Consider the following 16,905-nt stretch of genomic DNA (forward strand, 5'->3'; position numbering starts at 1 on the left):
TTATTTTTACCCTTATTTTCCATTAATACTATAATGCTTATTTATGCTTAACTCCTTATAACATTTGAACTAAAGCCATAAGATTTCATTGCAACATTTTTCTAACACGCAGTAATTTTACAATATTTCTATTTCTGAAAATAAACTTTAAAACTTTTTCCAATCTTCTTCCACCATCTCTTCTCCCTGGTCTCGGATACTGCCAGTCATTCATCAATTCCAAATAGTCCATCAACCTGGTGATCTTCTGTCCGAGGCTCTTAACTCTTTTCCAAGTCCCTTCTGTAGGTCTTCGTCATATTTATACATGCACTTTACTTTGTCTTCTACTGATCTTGTTCTTATTTTCCTTCCTTTGATGCTGAAGAGCAGATCTTGGGGAAGCTCCAACCTAGCAATGCTTTTATTCCTTCTCGACAGGTCAACCAAATCTCCATGGTTAAATCTAAAATCCATAAGGTATTTCAGGACATGTTTCAAAATTCCTCCAAATCCAAAGGCCCCCACAGCTCCAATCTCCTCATGACCCAAGTCCAAATCCCAAAAGTCAGTAAATCCCTGCATGAAGGGATCTGTCCAACTTTCCTTCTCCAGTCCAGGCAGGGCTCCGATCCTCAAAATCTGACTTTTTCTAAAATCAATCATAAAAGGCCACAACTTATGGTCCTCAAGTTGTAAGCCTCTGTAAGGCTGGGACTCCCACTTGTATTACTTTAGGTTCAACAACAGCAACTTTCTCCTTCGCCTTCTCAACAATTTGCCCTGTCAAAGTAGATTCCTGTATCAGATCCTGAATAATTTCTGTATTGATAGCCACTTTTTGTCCCAAGTTAGTCACTTTTTGTCCCAAGTTATCAATTTTAGTAGTCATGACATCTGTCTTCTTGTGGAGTTGTTCCAACGAGTGACTTATCTTGCATAATGCAATCACTAAAGCTTCTTCTGTCGACATTCTCAAATAGTCCAAGGTCAATCCCTGATTCTCACAGTCTCTTATCTTGCAGTCCCTTATCTTGCAGCTGGTTCCCCCAGCTCAGCTCTTATAACAGTTTCAAAAGCTCCCTCTAGAGGGAAACAGTTTCTATTTGTGTCAATCCTTTTAAGCACAGTTCAAACAGTAAATATAGTTTCAATTTTCAGTTACTTTTCCTCCTTTTTAAATGCAGAAGAGGACAATGGAAACAATATATTTCTCTTATTTAGCTAACTGTCAAGATGCGTTCTATTCAAAGCCAATGAACTTCAAAACGTCAATCTTACTGGCAGAATCCTTTCCAGGTTCAGAGCAGTGGTGATTTAATTTTCAACACTCTCTCCTGCATGCTTGCGTGATCCAAAATTTTCCCCCTCTTCTCCTGCTTCCAAGGGGGGTTTAATAGTTTTAATCGATGGAAGTTTAATCCTTTGCAAAAGACTTTCCAAGACCTTAGCTTGCAGCATCTTTGCTTCAATCTATTTACAAAAGGGGAAGGCGGACTTCCTGTTTAAAACCTTCCCGTTTCGGTGCCAGATTAAGACATTTATAAATCCAATTTTCCATTCTACTCACGGGTAGTTGTTTAAAATCGATTTGTCCACAGGAAAAAGTCAGCGCTCTCCGGCAACAGCAATGTGGCTTCACTCCGTGAAAGAAGCAATCAATTCGAAGCACCGCGCCGCTCACCCCACGTCACTCCGGATCCCCGAAACTGGGTCTCCCCACGAGTAGGGGAGGCGCAAAAGGTGCCAGCCGAATCCCAGGTTCACAGGCTTCTCCCGCCTGTGATTTTTAGTGGGTTTCCGCCTTTGCCGTGGCGGCCAGACCCTGTTTCCACGGAGTAAATTCCTCCCGATCAGAGGAATTCCACCATTGCCAGAGGCGCCAACCCGGAAGTCCTCAAGTCCTGCTTTCATTGGGGACCCCGATTAGACTGGTGAACATTATTTTATGACATTTTTGGTTGGCCTAATAAAAGCATTGCCCCAAACTAGTATTGCACCAGTATAGATTTTGAGATATTTCTTATGGGAAAACGTGGCTGCCCTGACTTTTTTTATAAAAAAAAAAAATCTCCGTTTGGGGACTGTTCACAAGTGGGGGCAATTGGCAAGCCCCCAGCTGGCTCCAGCCCACCGGCCGGTGTACAGAGCGAACTCCAGTCCCTTGGTACAACATAATAATAAAAATAATAATACTTTATTATTTATACCCCATCCATCTGGCTGAGTTTCCCCAGCCACTCTGGGCAGCTTCCAACAAAGTATTAAAATACAGTGATCTGTTAAACATTAAAAGCTTCCCTAAACAGGGCTGCCTTCAGATGTCTTCTAAAAGTTTGGTAGTTATTTTTCTCTTTGACATCTGGTGGGAGGGCATTCCACAGGGAGGGTGCCTCTACCGAGAAGGCCCTCTGCCTGGTTCCCTGTAACTTGGCTTCTCGCAGCGAGGGAACCACCAGAAGGCCCTCAGATCTGGACCTCAGTGTCCAAACGATGGAGATTTAACTCAATCTCTTAAAATCAGGTTTCCCACTCCAGTTCCGAACACACGATCATCATCATTTCCTCACATTGCCGCATCGTTTCTTATTTAGAGTCCAGTTGACATCCTTCACTTGCCGTTAAACCGTTCTTGCAGCTGGCCTCTTTTTCCACCTTACAAACAGCACCTCCATTACATCTTATAAATAAGGATTCACTGTCACTCTCTGTTGCCTCCTTAAGCTGGGCTCTGCCCCATTCATCATTACGGCCAGACTATTTTGCTGCTCAGTCACATATATTTTGTCCCTTGCATTCTGCTTGGGCAGAGAAGATAACAAGCGACGTAATGCAAAGGTATTTGTCTGGTTCAAATCCTGGGATCATGTTGACTCTCGTGGAGAGGCAGACAAGGGTTTTCTTTGCAAGCAAGTTTGAGCCTGGGAACTTGAGCTTATTGTTCCATGAATTTGCTAGACTTTCCAGCCAAAGCTTTAGGAGAGAGGTTGCTTGAATCAGTTTTCCATTGCACCCATACTTTTTACTCACCTTACCAACCTGCAGTGCATTGTTATAAAGATGAGGCATACTAACAGACGATGGCTTTTAAGGCCCTTTTCCCCAAAGGAGCAGATGGTTAAGACCAGCAGTGGCTCATAACAGCACTTGACTCCTCAAGCACATGCTGGGTAATGTGCCTGCCTTTTGTAGTTATGAGGTACAGAAAGGGCTCGATTTTCTAAGAGCTCTTGTTGAGTGCAGGCTGGTTGTCATAGCCTCATCCAGCAAGTCAGAAGCCAACGCAGGGGAATAGCATAGGAGCCAACTCCTTGGGGTCAAGTTCCCTTCATAATAATAATAATAATAATAATAATAATAATAATAATTTATTATTTATACCCCACACATCAGGCTGGGTTTTCCCCGTCACTCTGGGCGGCTTCCAACCAAATATTAAAAACAATACAGTGTCAGGCATTAAAAACTTCCCTAAACAGGGCCGCCTTCAGCTGTCTTTTAAAAGTAAAATAGTTGTTTATTGCCTTGGCATCTGCTGGGAGGGCATTCCACATGGCAGGTGCCACCACCGAGAAGGCCCTCTGCCTGGTTCCCTGTAACCTCACTTCTTGCAGCAAGGGAACTGCCAGAAGGCCCTTGAGCTGGACCTCAGTGTCCGGGCTGTACGATGGGGATGGAGCTGCTCCTTCAGGTATACAGGACCAAGACTGTTTAGGGCTTTAAAGGTCAGCACCAACACTTTGAATTGTGCTTGGAAACGTACTGGGAGCCAATGTAGGTCTTTCAGGACCGGTGTTATATGGTCTTGGTGGCCACTCCCAGTCACCAGTCTAGCTGCCACATTCTGGATTAATTGCAGTTTCCGAGTCACCTTCAAAGGTAGCCCCATGTAGAGCGCATTGCAGTAGTCCAAGCGGGAGATAACTAGAGCAACCACCCCCCAATAAAATACTTGAGGGGACTGCTCCCCAAATTGATACGCATTGCCATTCAATGTATATGCCCCCCCCCCCATATTTTATTCAAGTTGGGACCCCTGGGGCGTGCCACCCCTGGAGAAAAAAATTATCTGTCCACTTTCTCCACACCTAGCATCATTTTATAAACTTTCATCGTGACCCCTCTTACTCTCCTTTTAGCTAAGCCAAAAAGTCCCCAAAACTCTGCACCCTTTACAGAGGTTTTCAACTTTTTTGAGTCCACGGCTCCCTTGACCAACTACATTCTTTCTGTGGCATCCCTGTGGGGCTCAGGAACCCTATTGTGTCACCCCTTGCCTCAAGAGCTGGCTGCCTCTCACCCTTTTCCCAACACCCTCCCTTGTGTAGTGTTCCCTCAGTCTCCAGTGTGTTGTAGTGGTTAAGAGCAATAGACTTGTAATCTGGTGAACCGGGTTCGCGTCTCCGCTCCTCCACATGCAGCTGCTGGGTGACCTTGGGCCAGTCACACTTCTCTGAAGTCTCTCAGCCTCACTCACCTCACAGAGTGTTTGTTTTGGGGGAGGAAGGGAAAGGAGAATGTTAGCTGCTTTGAGACTCCTTCGGGTAGTGATAAAGTGGAATATCAAATCCAAACTCCCCCTCCTCCTCCTCCTCCGGAGTCCTCTGGGCAGTAGCTGCTGCCATCTCTGGTCTCTGAGCTGCCCCTTCCCACCCCAAAGAAAAATACCTCCCAGAGGCACCATTTGCCTGCAGAACTTACAGCCAGGGCTGCTGCAATAAACAGCTGTGCAAGCATTGAGGCAGAGAGGCAAGAGGGGCACCAGAGGAGGGGTGCTGCCTCTCGGGCTCTCTCACCATCATTCAAGGCACCCCCAGGGTGCCATGGCACACTGGTTGAAAACCACTGCTGCAGGGCAATCGCTCCACCCCCTTGATTATTTCGGTGAACCTTTTCCCAACCCTACAATATCCTTTGGGAGGTGAGGCCACCAGAGCTATAGACAGGATTCCAGCTGCTCAGCTACAGAGCTACAACTTTCCCTCAGGGCAAGGGTTTGTTGGGATATTCCATTCCACCTTAAGGAACAGGCATGATTGTTGTGTGTCACATGACTGTTTACACTCCAGCACAGCTTGCTGGGAACTTCCGTTTGTGTATAGCTTTTGCTGTTCGCTTTGGACACGAAGGAGAGCAGACATGTTTCTTTTTGTCCTGATGTACGCTGAATAAACTGCTTGTAAATATGCTCACACAGCCTCTGCTGCTACTTCTCCTGCTACTTCTGTTGCGCAGCATTTACTCTGCTGAGTACAGTGGTGTAGCGTGGGGGTGCAGGGGGGCCAGCCGCACCGGGCACAACATTTGGGGGGGGCGCTCGCACTTGCAGCTCTCTGCTCCTACCTGGCTCACTCACTCTCTCACACTGCAGTGCTGGCTGTGCGAATCCGATCCGAGCTGCCGGGTCGCCGCCCACTGTGGAGGGGGAGGGTGCCAGGCGTGCGTTGCGGAGCGGAGCGGAGAGAGAGCGAGGGAGGGACTATCTGGGGGAGGGACAGTGCAGCGGCCGCCCAGCGCAGCGCTGAGCGTGGGAGAGAACCACATCCAACCAGCCCAGGCAGCAGCAAGAAGAAGCTGGCAGCGGCAGCAGGTTGAGGGTTAGGGGCGCAAATTACTTGCCTTGCCCCGGGTGCTGACAACCCACGCTATGCCGCTGGCTGAGTAGCGTGCCCTCGCTGCTGAAGCTCAGGTCACAGATTCATGCTGCGCAGATTCACCCACCCTATGACATCAGATGTCAAAGAGAAAAACAACTACCAGACTTTTAGAAGACATCTGAAGGCAGCCCTGTTTAGGGAAGCTTTTAATGTTTAATATGTTACAGTGGTACCTCAGGTTACATACGCTTCAGGTTACATGTTCAGGTTACATTGCTTCAGGATGAGAACAGAAATCGTGCTCTGGCAGCACAGTGGCAGCAGGAGGCCCCATTACCTAAAGTGGTGCTTCAGGTTAAGAACAGTTTCAGGTTAAGAACGGACCTCTGGAATGAATTAAGTACTTAACCTGAGGTACCACTGTATTGTATTTTAGTGTTCTGTTGGAAGCCGCCCAGAGTGGCTGGGGAAACCCAGACAGATGGGCGGGGTATAAATAATAAATTATTATTATTATTATTATTATTATTATTATTATTATTATTATTCTGTACCAAGGGACTGGAGTTCGCTCTGCACACTGGCCGGTGGGCTGGAGCCAGCTGGGGGCCTGCCAATTGCCCCCGTTTCCTTGGTTGCATGCCAACAGGGTTATCACTTGCCATGCCTGTTGGTATTCTTCATCTTCAGGACTTGACTGCGCCCGTTAAGAGGGCAGGCTGGGATTGCTGCTATTCTGGCAGTTATTAATCATTCTACTGGGTGTTGGTGTCATATGCCCTGTGTCCGCCTGGGGCTTGGATTACGTTGTGGATAGCAGTGTAATTCAATATTGACCTGTCATTGCAAATCATGGAAAATTCCCAGTGAACTGCAGTTGCATGACTCCTGTAACACACCATGTGACTATCTCCTAGACCTCTACTAAGATCCTTTGCATAGGAAACGACTGCATTGGTTTGAGCATATAATAGCATAAGAAGAGTCTGCTCAATCAGGCCAATGGCCTATCTAGTCCAACGTCCTCTTCTCACTTTAGCTAACCAGATGCCTGCAGTCATGTTACATCGCTCGTCATGTTAACTCCTCTCAAAATGTGGTAGTAAGAGATCTTCTCTTCTGGGCAACACCTTTAGCAATACGTAACACTTTGCTTACGTTCACATGAACACAATCAAGATATGGCTTTTCAGCTTTTGGCGGGGCAGGAAGTAAGTGTTCGTATCTTTCAATATTTGACTTTCCATTTTAAAACAGATTCTATATTATTTTAGGGATGACTTTAACTGGACAGTAGAAAAATAGTACAGGAAATTTTTCGTCACTTTGCATGTCACACCTCTTCTTGTTTTACTCATGTGTACAATGTCATTTTAAAGAAACTGTTGTCAGGTAATGAAACTTTGGGAAATTGTCTTTAAAATGATATAGAACATGTTAACTATATACTGTATATCAGACTTGTCCAACTTCCAAGAGACTGTGATCAACTCCTGCTATATAGGATCCCTTCCAGTCGGGATTCAGGCCTCATCATGGGACTGAAACTGCCTTGGTTGCACTGGTTGATGATCTCCGGCGGGCTAGGGACAAAGGTGAGAGCTGTTTCCTAGTTCTGCTGGATCTCTCAGCGGCGTTTGATACCATCGACCATAACATCCTTCTGGACCGTCTTGAGGGGCTGGGAGCTGGGGGCACTGTCATACAGTGGTTCCGCTCCTTCCTCCTGGGCCGTGTTCAGAAAGTGGTGGTGGGGGATGAGTGTTCAGACCCCTGGGCTCTCACTTGTGGGGTGCCTCAGGGTTCTGTCCTCTCCCCCATGCTTTTCAACATTTACATGCAGCCGCTGGGAGAGATCATCAGGAGGTTTGGGCTGAGTGTTCATCAGTATGCGGATGATACCCAGCTCTACCTCTCTTTTAAATCAGAACCAGTGAAGGCGGTGAAGGTCCTGTGTGAGTGTCTGGAGGCGGTTGGAGGATGGATGGCGGCTAACAGATTGAGGTTGAATCCTGACAAGACAGAAGTACTGTTTTTGGGGGACAGGAGGCGGGCAGGTGTGGAGGATTCCCTGGTCCTGAATGGGGTAACTGTGCCCCTGAAGGACCAGGTGCGCAGCCTGGGAGTCATTTTGGACTCACAGCTGTCCATGGAGGCACAGGTCAAATCTGGGTCCAGGGCAGCTGTTTACCAGCTCCATCTGGTACGTAGGCTGAGACCCTATCTGCCTGCGGACTGTCTCGCCAGAGTGGTGCATGCTCTGGTTATCTCCCGCTTGGACTACTGCAATGCGCTCTACGTGGGGCTACCTTTGAAGGTGACTCGGAAACTACAACTAATCCAGAATGCGGCAGCTAGACGGGTGGCTGGGGGCAGCCACCGAGACCATATAACACCGGTCTTGAAAGACCTACATTGGCTCCCAGTACGTTTCCGAGCACAATTCAAAGTGTTGGTGCTGACCTTTAAAGCCCTAAACGGCCTCGGTCCAGTATACCTGAAGGATTGTCTCCACCCCCATCATTCTGCCCGGACGCTGAGGTCCAGCGCCGAGGGCCTTCTGGCGGTTCCCTCATTGCGAGAAGCAAAGCTACAGGGAACCAGGCAGAGGGCCTTCTCGGTAGTGGCGCCCGCCCTGTGGAACGCCCTTCCAGCAGATGTCAAAGCAATAAACATCAGATGTCAAAGTGATAAACAATTACCTGACATTCAGAAGACATCTTAAGGCAGCCCTGTTCAGGGAAGTTTTTAACGTGTGATATTTTACTGTATTTTTGCTTTCTATGGAAGCCGCCCAGAGTGGCTGGGGAGGCCCAGCCAGATGGGTGGGGTATAATTAATATATTATTATTATTATTATTATTATTATTATTATTATTATTCTAAAAAAGCTGGTGGTGATCTACCCACTGGCTTGACCAAAGTTGTTGGGCTTTTTTTAGAAAGTCGAAATCAAAGTTGATGAGCTTTTGGGAGACAGTCAAATTTTTTGAGCTTTTTTGGAGAAGTCAAAGTTGTTGAACTTTTTTGGGGAGCTCAAAGTTGTTTTTGGGGGTGGTGGAAGGGGTCCCGTGATCTACCACAGGCACCCCACGATCATCTACCTGTTGGCCATCCCTGTTGTATATAAATGAAAAATGAGTCTGTAGGTTGACATTTTCACAGAATTACCCTGAGACACAAGGTGGCAACAGAGAGTTATTATAATCACCTTTATTAATGCTGAATGAGATCTTCTTGGGAGGCAGTAGCTGAGTTGCTTTATCTGTGTGGGGGAGCTTAAAGCCCCAGTTAACAATGGAGTGACGAGGATTGTTTATTTTACCAGCTGTGGTAGGTTAGGAGAGTATGCAAAAAGAGAAAACACCTGCAGCACTGTGGACCTGTTGCAGACCCCTCCAAGTGTCCCTATTTTCCAGGGACATCCCAGATTTAGAGAAGCCGTCCCGGTTATTGATTTGGTCCCAGTTTTCCTTAGGATGTCCCTATTTTCATTGGAGAAATGTTGAAGGGTATGGAGTTATCCAACCCCTGAGCCATCTGAAGGCAATCCTGTGTAGGGAAGGGTTTTTTTCTTAATGTTTAATGTTTTATTATTTTATTAATGTTTAATGTTTAATGTTTCTATATATGTTGGAAGCCGCCCAGAGTGGCTGGGGCAACCCAGTAAGGTGTGTGGGGTATAGGTAGCAAAATTATCATGATGGAATGGGACGTCCCTATTTTCACCAGAGAAATGTTGGAGGCCATGCTGTTGCTTGCTAATCAGGAAACAGAACAGAACTGAGATGACTCAGTTGGTAGAGGATGAGACTCTTAATCTCAGATATGTGGGCTTGGGCAAAAGGTTCCTCTACAATTCTATGATTCTTGGATACTGTATATCAAGCACATATTTGTGGCTTTGGGTAGTTTATATTATGCTTCCAAGATTTGGGATATGAAAAGATCAAGTGTATTTGGCAACAATCAAAGTGCAAGAGGAAGATGGGAGCAGGACAATAGGTCAGCATGATGATGGTGGTGAAGTTATGTGTTTTACTGGGCCCCCCACGCTTTCAATTTGAGGTTGCAACAATTTAAAATACAACATTAAAAACTTACCAGTACCAAATATATATATATATATATAGAATCACAAAAAAGAGGGTGGGCTCTGAAAATATATTTCTCCGGTGTCACATAGTGCCCTCCATATGCTGTTGGATTCCAACTCCCTGTTAGGATTCCTGCTCTGTGTTTGCAGTCATGAGATTGTTGTCTATCACATGACTGTGTATGGTATGTATGGAGTGTTAGGGGAGAGGTAGTACCTCTGGTGTGGGACAGGTCGTGCTTCTTCTGGGGTAGTTTGTCCACCTTTGGTCCCCCACCTTGCACTCAGCTCTTACTTGTGGCTCCTAGAAGCTGCCAGCATGAGACAGTGGCCTCACCCTAGGAACGGCTTCCACTGGCCAGCTAAACCAGGTGAGGGTAACCGATGGGTCTCAAACCCTCAGTAACTTAGAGACTTCGCCTGCATGCAAAGACAGGCTCTGGCAGACGAGATCAACTGTGGGTCCAATAGTCAAGAAGGCAGTTTCTGCATGTGCTGTAGAGAGAAGTGAGGGGCAGATGGGGCTCATCCAGCTGGGAAGGTGGCCTATCTAGCAGAAGAAGAACTCTGATCCTGAACCTCCACTGCCTTGCAGGGCATCTTTGGGAGAGAAAAAAGGCTAAGGTGTAAACCCGACACAGATCTGGAGTGGAGTCCCTAAGATGGTTGGGTGGCGCCTTGTATGCCTCCTTCCAGCAGCTCCTGCAGCCAAGTTAGTGCCATACGTACTGTTCTGCTTTCCTTTAGATGACGTGAGTGAGGCCAAGAATGGGGTCTTGTCACCTGAGCAGCTCAGGACCTCTATACACACTGCCCAGGCTTGCGCCCCAGAGAGGTCATCTCAGTCCTGCTAACATATCGGTATGACTTCATTCTCAGATGAGCACTCCATTGTCTCCTGAGACAGATGAGTGCAAACCTTTAGAAGCTGTATCCCAACATTATCTAAAAGAGTGTAGGTTCCCATGTCCAACGGCAACCACCAGTAGAGCCCATTGCAGTTAACTGTCTTGGGAGTTACCAGTGGGTTTTCCACCATGACCATCCTATTCCCATCCCAGAATGACCGTAGCTGATGAATCAGCAGAAGCTAGTAAGTCTCCTCACAATGGAGGCTACTTGCTTCTCTGTCAACAGTGTTGGATGTGGAGTAAACTCAGGCTGTATACCTGTTCCTTGAGGGAGGGTGCAATCCCATCTAGAACAGGCTGCCATGCACAATTCCTGGACTTGGGAGCCACTTAACCGCAGCACCTCTGCTCCTCAGTCCTCATCTTGGTCCTATACTTGGTTATATTTTGTTCACGGTCAGAAGGATATAATGGTAAGGGCAGACTTTCACTTCTAGATATTAGCATCTCTCCGCTCTTTGGTGTGCTGACAACTGTAGTTGTAGTTCTCCATTTATGTATCTGGCAGATTTCCATTGTTGCTGTTGTTCATGGCAACTTACTTCTGCATATATTTTGTTCCACATCAGCTGGCAATAAGATGTCTCTTCTCCCCACTGGGACTGGCTTTGCATAATCTATATTTTAATCTTTCAAAACAAAATGAAATTGCATATGCATTCACCAAACTACAAAGAAAGGGGAACTAGTTTAATTAAGGCTACATTTATTTGGGGCATAACCCTGCATAGGAAAAGGTAGCAAGGACACACACACACAAGGAGGCACCATAATGGAAATACTGAGTATCTTCCACCATAGGAACATCGTACTTTTAAGCATAGCCAATATGCATTTTCACCACCCCTCTGTATTAAAAATCAGGGGCATGCTTCCACCTTCCACCTGTAAATGGTTCTTGTTAGGATGCATAAAGCAGAGGTGTAGGGCCTTTTTCAGCCTTTCCAGAGGCCACATTTCCTTCTAGTCAACTTTCCAAGGGCCACATACGGGGGGGGGGGGCTAGAAGCAAAACCAGGCACAATCAGAGGTGCAGTGAGCTACGGTTGCCATGTGTCTTCTTTTTCCAGGTCATGTCCTCTTTGTCAGGGGTAAAATTTCTGTCTGGGTGGACATCTTTAAAATTCGCCAAAATGTGTCTGGCTATAGTTTCTGGATGAGATATAGACATAACTGCTGGTTGAAGACTTGCTTTCCTCTTCTCTTCTCCTGCCCCTCTCCCCCAGCAATATATCACAGCTTCTATAGCCTACATATAGTAGGGGTATTTAAAACAAGAGCTGTCATAGCGTCCTCTTTTTTGCTCTTCAAAATATGGCAACCCTAAACTGTGAGCAGAAGGCTCTGAATGCAGCATTCCAGTTTTGGAAGCAAGACGAGGCATTTGAAACTCTGGACTGTGTTTAGGCTGGAGGAGAGAATTCAGGCAATGGTTGTGGGGGACATTTTAACTACCTTCAAATATCTGAGGGGCTGTCCCACAGTAGATGGAGCAGACTTGGATCACACCTGCACCATGGCATTCTCATTATCAGGAGTTCAGCCTACACTCGAGTAGGACCCTGGCAGAGACACATGCCCGACTGGCATGTTCTCTCCCTCCTGGTCAATCGTTCGGGAGCTTCAAAAGCTTTCTTCAGCCCAAACATCACAATGACCGATGCCAACCGACACCGGCACACTTAGGGATTCGCAGAGTTTGTGCATTTCATGTGACAGACCTCAGCAACTCAGCATTTTGGCTAATCTACTTTATTTACATATAAACACACACAAGCACTGCAACATGGCCCCCTCTCTCTCTAGCATCAGACAGCAAATAGGAAAAGAACAAAGGACAATAGTCCCACTTCACGGAGCACAGTAACACAAACTTCCTGTCTCCGTCACTTCCCACTCTGTGGAGTCAAAACATATACTGTCATGTGAAAGACAGCAATCCCATGACTGCAATCATGGAGCAGGAATTCTAACACTCATATCACTTCAACAGCCATGGCTCCCCGCAAATGAATATGGAAACTGTAGCTTCTTAGAGGTACTAGGAGTTGTTAGGTAAAGGTAAAGGGACCCCTGACCGTTAGGTCCAGTCGCGGACGACTCTGGGGTTGCGGCACTCATCTCGCTTTACTGGCTGAGGGAGCCAGTGTATATCTCTTGCAGACCTGCCATTGCCAGACATCCTTTGGAAAAGGAATTGACTCTAGGGATTGTAAATCTGTGGCAGCATGTCTGTGTGTAGGGGGGTGTCCTCTAACTGCTCTCAGTGCCCATAACAAACTACAGTTCCCATGATTCTTTGCGGTGAAACATGGCTGGCAAAGTGGCATAAAAGTGTGTTAAATACAAAGATGTGGAAGCAACCTTGTCTCCTGTTGTACCAGAGGGAAGAACTAGGACCAGCAGATTTTGGATAAACATTAGGAGGAACTTCGTAATGGTAAGAGGTACAGTCTTCATCCTTGGATGTTGTGGCGATCACACAGGGTTCCCGGACGTTTAACGGTCTATTGATCCCTGTGCCACCACTGTGCTTGCTTCCCCGCTGCCACCAACCAGTTACTCTCTGGTAAAACACTGAGTCCAGACAGTTGTTAAAAGTGAACAAACAAACAAACAAAAGTTTATTTTACAAACATTAATAATTTCATGGTTTCTCAGATAACTTCTCTTCTCTTCTCTTCTCTGTCTCTTCCATAGCTGTCAAGTGTCCCTTATTTGAAGGGACAATCCCTTATTCCAGCGCCATGTCCCACTGCTGTCCCTTATTGATAGATGTCCCTTAAATGTCCCTTAAATGATGTCCCTTAAATTTCAAAGGAAGCAGCTCCTGTCCCTCCCTCCCTGCCGGCCAGGGAGGAGGGAGGCTCCAACTGTGTTGCTTGGCTGTGTTGCTCACCCAGTAAGAAGTCTAAGAATGACTGGGGGGTGGAGCTTGCATGCCTTGTGTGTGGCTAGTTAATGCAAGCTGAGGGGTTTTTTGAATGCTGGATGCCATTTTGTTGCACGTGCTGCTGCAAACTTTGCAGTGCAAAGCCAGGCCGGGGAGCCATTTTAAGTTGAGGCTGCATAGGCCTTGTGGTGCATGTGATTCAGGTTCTATTCAGTTGAACCTCTGGTTACAAAGTTGGTTGGACAGTGTTCTCGAAGCTACCAGCATGAGTTTGACCAGACTGCAGGAGGACAGGAAGACTGGAGTGCCTGGAACAGGTGAGGCTGCAGGTCCCTTATTTTGGCTGCTGGTCCCTTATTTTCAAGTCTGCTGGTCCCTTATTTTCAAATCTGTAAGTTGACAGCTATGGTCTCTTCTAACTTCTCAACAACTCTAACTCCCTTAAAAAAAAACCTCTGTGCTTAAACCTTATACACAGTTAACTCTGCCCCTTGGGTTCCCACTGGTTAGTCATTTTACAATTAGTTAACCCTTTCCCTATGAACTCAGTATGATGTCACACACAGAGGAGGGCAAATGCCACATATGTTTATGAAGTATGGTGTGATTATCTACCAGGGATTGCACTCTGTGTTTAGCAGTGGGTTGGAGTAGATGACCTCTGAGGTGTTCTCCAACTCTATAAAAATTTCAGATGGATGGATGGATGGATAAGTGCATTAAAAAAATAAAAAACAAGTTATTATTTATTTACTGAACAACAATTCTATACCTCTTGATTATAGTAAGATCTCAAAATGGTGTACAAGAAATATTAAAATCATCAGTAAAAACAACAACAGTTAAAACAATTTAAAACATTAATTAAAATTACTAGTAAAAGGGATGAAAACATGCTGATGTCTGTGTGTCTGGGTAGACTTGCCTAAACAAAAATGTTTAAGCTGGCACCCAAAAGAGTACTGGTATGTAACAAGAGCATATGCCTGGTGTCAATAGGCAGGGAGTTCCAAAGTTTATGTGCCAACCACACCAAATGACCAATTTCCAACACGACTGCAGGCTGAGTATTATGAGGCAGTTCTAATAAAGCCAGGTCCACAGATCAAAGGGGTTAAGTGGGTATATGGGGCAGGAACATTCTACCATATGTGGTGGATATGTAGGAAAATACAGGTATTCTGGGAGAGTATACATGCAGAACTGCAAAAAATGCTAAAGATCTCTTTCAATAAAAAACCAGAGGCCTACCTCCTGGGAATAACAGATTTGGATATTCCACAAAAGAGGAAGGGTATTTTTTTATATGCAACGACGGCAGCAAGAGTTTTGATTGCAGCAAAATGGAAGAGTAATGAAATCCCCTCTATACAAGATTGGATCCAAAAGCTGACAGAATATGCCGAATTAGATGGTTTATCAGAAAGAATAAAGAATAAATCAAAACAGGAATTTGTTTCTAAATGGGAGGTTTTCAAAGAATATCTGAAAAATATAGTAGCATTTGAGGAACTTCAGTAATAGTTGCAAGGTAGATATAAGAAATTAGATTTATGGAAAATAAGTTTAATTATGGTGTATATTACTTTTATTTTCATAAAAGCAGGCAAGCAAACAGAGATCCAGTTAAAGCTCCCCATACCCATTACTGCCCAGTTATCAAAAACCTACTATTAAGAGATTTCCTATTATAAATACAGTTAGAAAGCCACTGCAGATTTGACTTGGCCTTCATCCCACAAACTCTGCAGAAGAAATGTTGCGAGAAATGCGCTCCCTTCCCCCCCCCCCCCAAATATCAGTTTTAATATCCTGCTGTTGGGAGGCGGGGAGAAAGGAATTGCTTTTTATATAGAGAGAGCAAAGTGATGAAAGGAACATCATTTAAAGATCGACAAAGAGCTTCCATTGCTTTGCCAGGAGGGGAGGAATGCATTGCAAGGATCCCAGAGACTTCTAAGCATTTGAAAGCTTTTGTTTCTTTTCATTGGGTTCTTATTGCTTTGAGTTTTCTACATTGTTGTCAGCATTTCGGTAAGGTATAGAGGAGGTGCTTTCTTCCCAAATTGCTCTCTGGTGGCAGAACATCAGTGGTTGAAAGCAAGCAGCGCATTATCACTCAAAAGAAAATACATTCCTGCAGGTCAGTTCAATTTGTGCCGTTTATCAGAAGAGGCAAGTGATTCATTGTCACTATTCCAGAATATCTTTATTTGATACCTTTAAATCCGGTCTCGCTTTTCTCCATGGAACTCAAGCCAGTGGTCTACCCATCCAGGTGGCGACCAAACCAGACCTGCTTAGCTTCAGTAAACAGACTGCATCATGAACCATCAGTCCATAACAGGGGCTGTTGGTTATCATTCCTTTTATTTAGCTTGCAAAAGGAGTAACAAGAGTAGTTTCATCCTCATAAGCAAACCCTGCAAAGGAGATCGGTGTTGCACCCATTTAAGGGACAGGAAACTTAAGAGACAAATGGCTTGGTTAAGGCCATAGGAACATAAAAACACAAGAACAGCCTATTGGATTAGGCCAGTGGGCTGTCCACTCCAGCACCCTGTTCTCACCGTGGCCGACCACATGCCTGTGGGAAGCTTGCAGGCAGCAGCTGAGCACAAGAGCACTTCTCCTTCCTGAGGTTTCCTGAAACCCAGAAGCAATTACAGGCTTGACTACTGTAATTTGCTCTACGCAGGGCTGCCCTTAAAGCTGTCCCAGAAACTCCAGCGGGTGCAGAATGCTGCAGCGAGGCTCCTCACGGGGTCTCTGCCATGGGAGCATATTCACCCAGTGCTTTTCCAGCTGCATTGGCTCCCGGTGGAGTACAGGGTCAGATTTAAGGTGCTGGTTTTGACCTTTAAAGCCCTTCACGGCCTAGGACCCTCGTACCTGCGGGACTGCCTCTCCCGGTATGCCCCACGGAGGACCTTAAATAGCAACACCCTAGTGGTCCCGGACCCTAAGGAAGTCAGATTAGCCTCAACTAGAGCCAAGGCCTTTTCAACACTGGCTCCGGCCTGGTGGAACGCTCTGTCTCATGAGACCAGGGCCCTGCAGGATCTGATTTCTTTCCGCAGGTCCTGTAAGACAGAGTTGTTCCACCTGGCCTTTGGCTTGGAATCAACTTGATCCCCCCCCCTTTCCCTTTTCCTTTCTCTTTCTGTGATGGAACTCCTATTTGGGGACTTCCCTGGCTTTTTTCTGGCTCCCGTAGGACCAGTCTGGATAGTTGGCCTTGGTGAAGATTTGACATTTTCATCCCCAAAAAAGTTTTTGATTTGAGTTTCTACTGAAATGAGGCTGCATTTTAATGTTGTATTTTAATCTTGGTTTTAAGTTGTATTTCAATCAATTGTTTTTATACCTGAGCCCGGTCTTGGCTGGGGAAGGCGGGGTATAAATAAAAATTATTATTATTATTATTAT

The 16,905-nt window shown here is 45.8% G+C and overlaps 1 protein-coding gene across 1 annotated transcript in view; it reads left to right on the forward strand.

Moving 5' to 3' along the window:
• Nucleotides 1-16,905, forward strand: part of MTNR1B (melatonin receptor 1B) — a 38,140-nt gene that overhangs the window by 16,901 nt on the left and 4,334 nt on the right. The gene's annotated exons all lie outside the window — the stretch shown is intronic.

Source organism: Podarcis cretensis (genome assembly GCF_951804945.1).
Source record: "Podarcis cretensis genome assembly, chromosome: 4".
Lineage (NCBI taxonomy): Eukaryota > Metazoa > Chordata > Lepidosauria > Squamata > Lacertidae > Podarcis > Podarcis cretensis.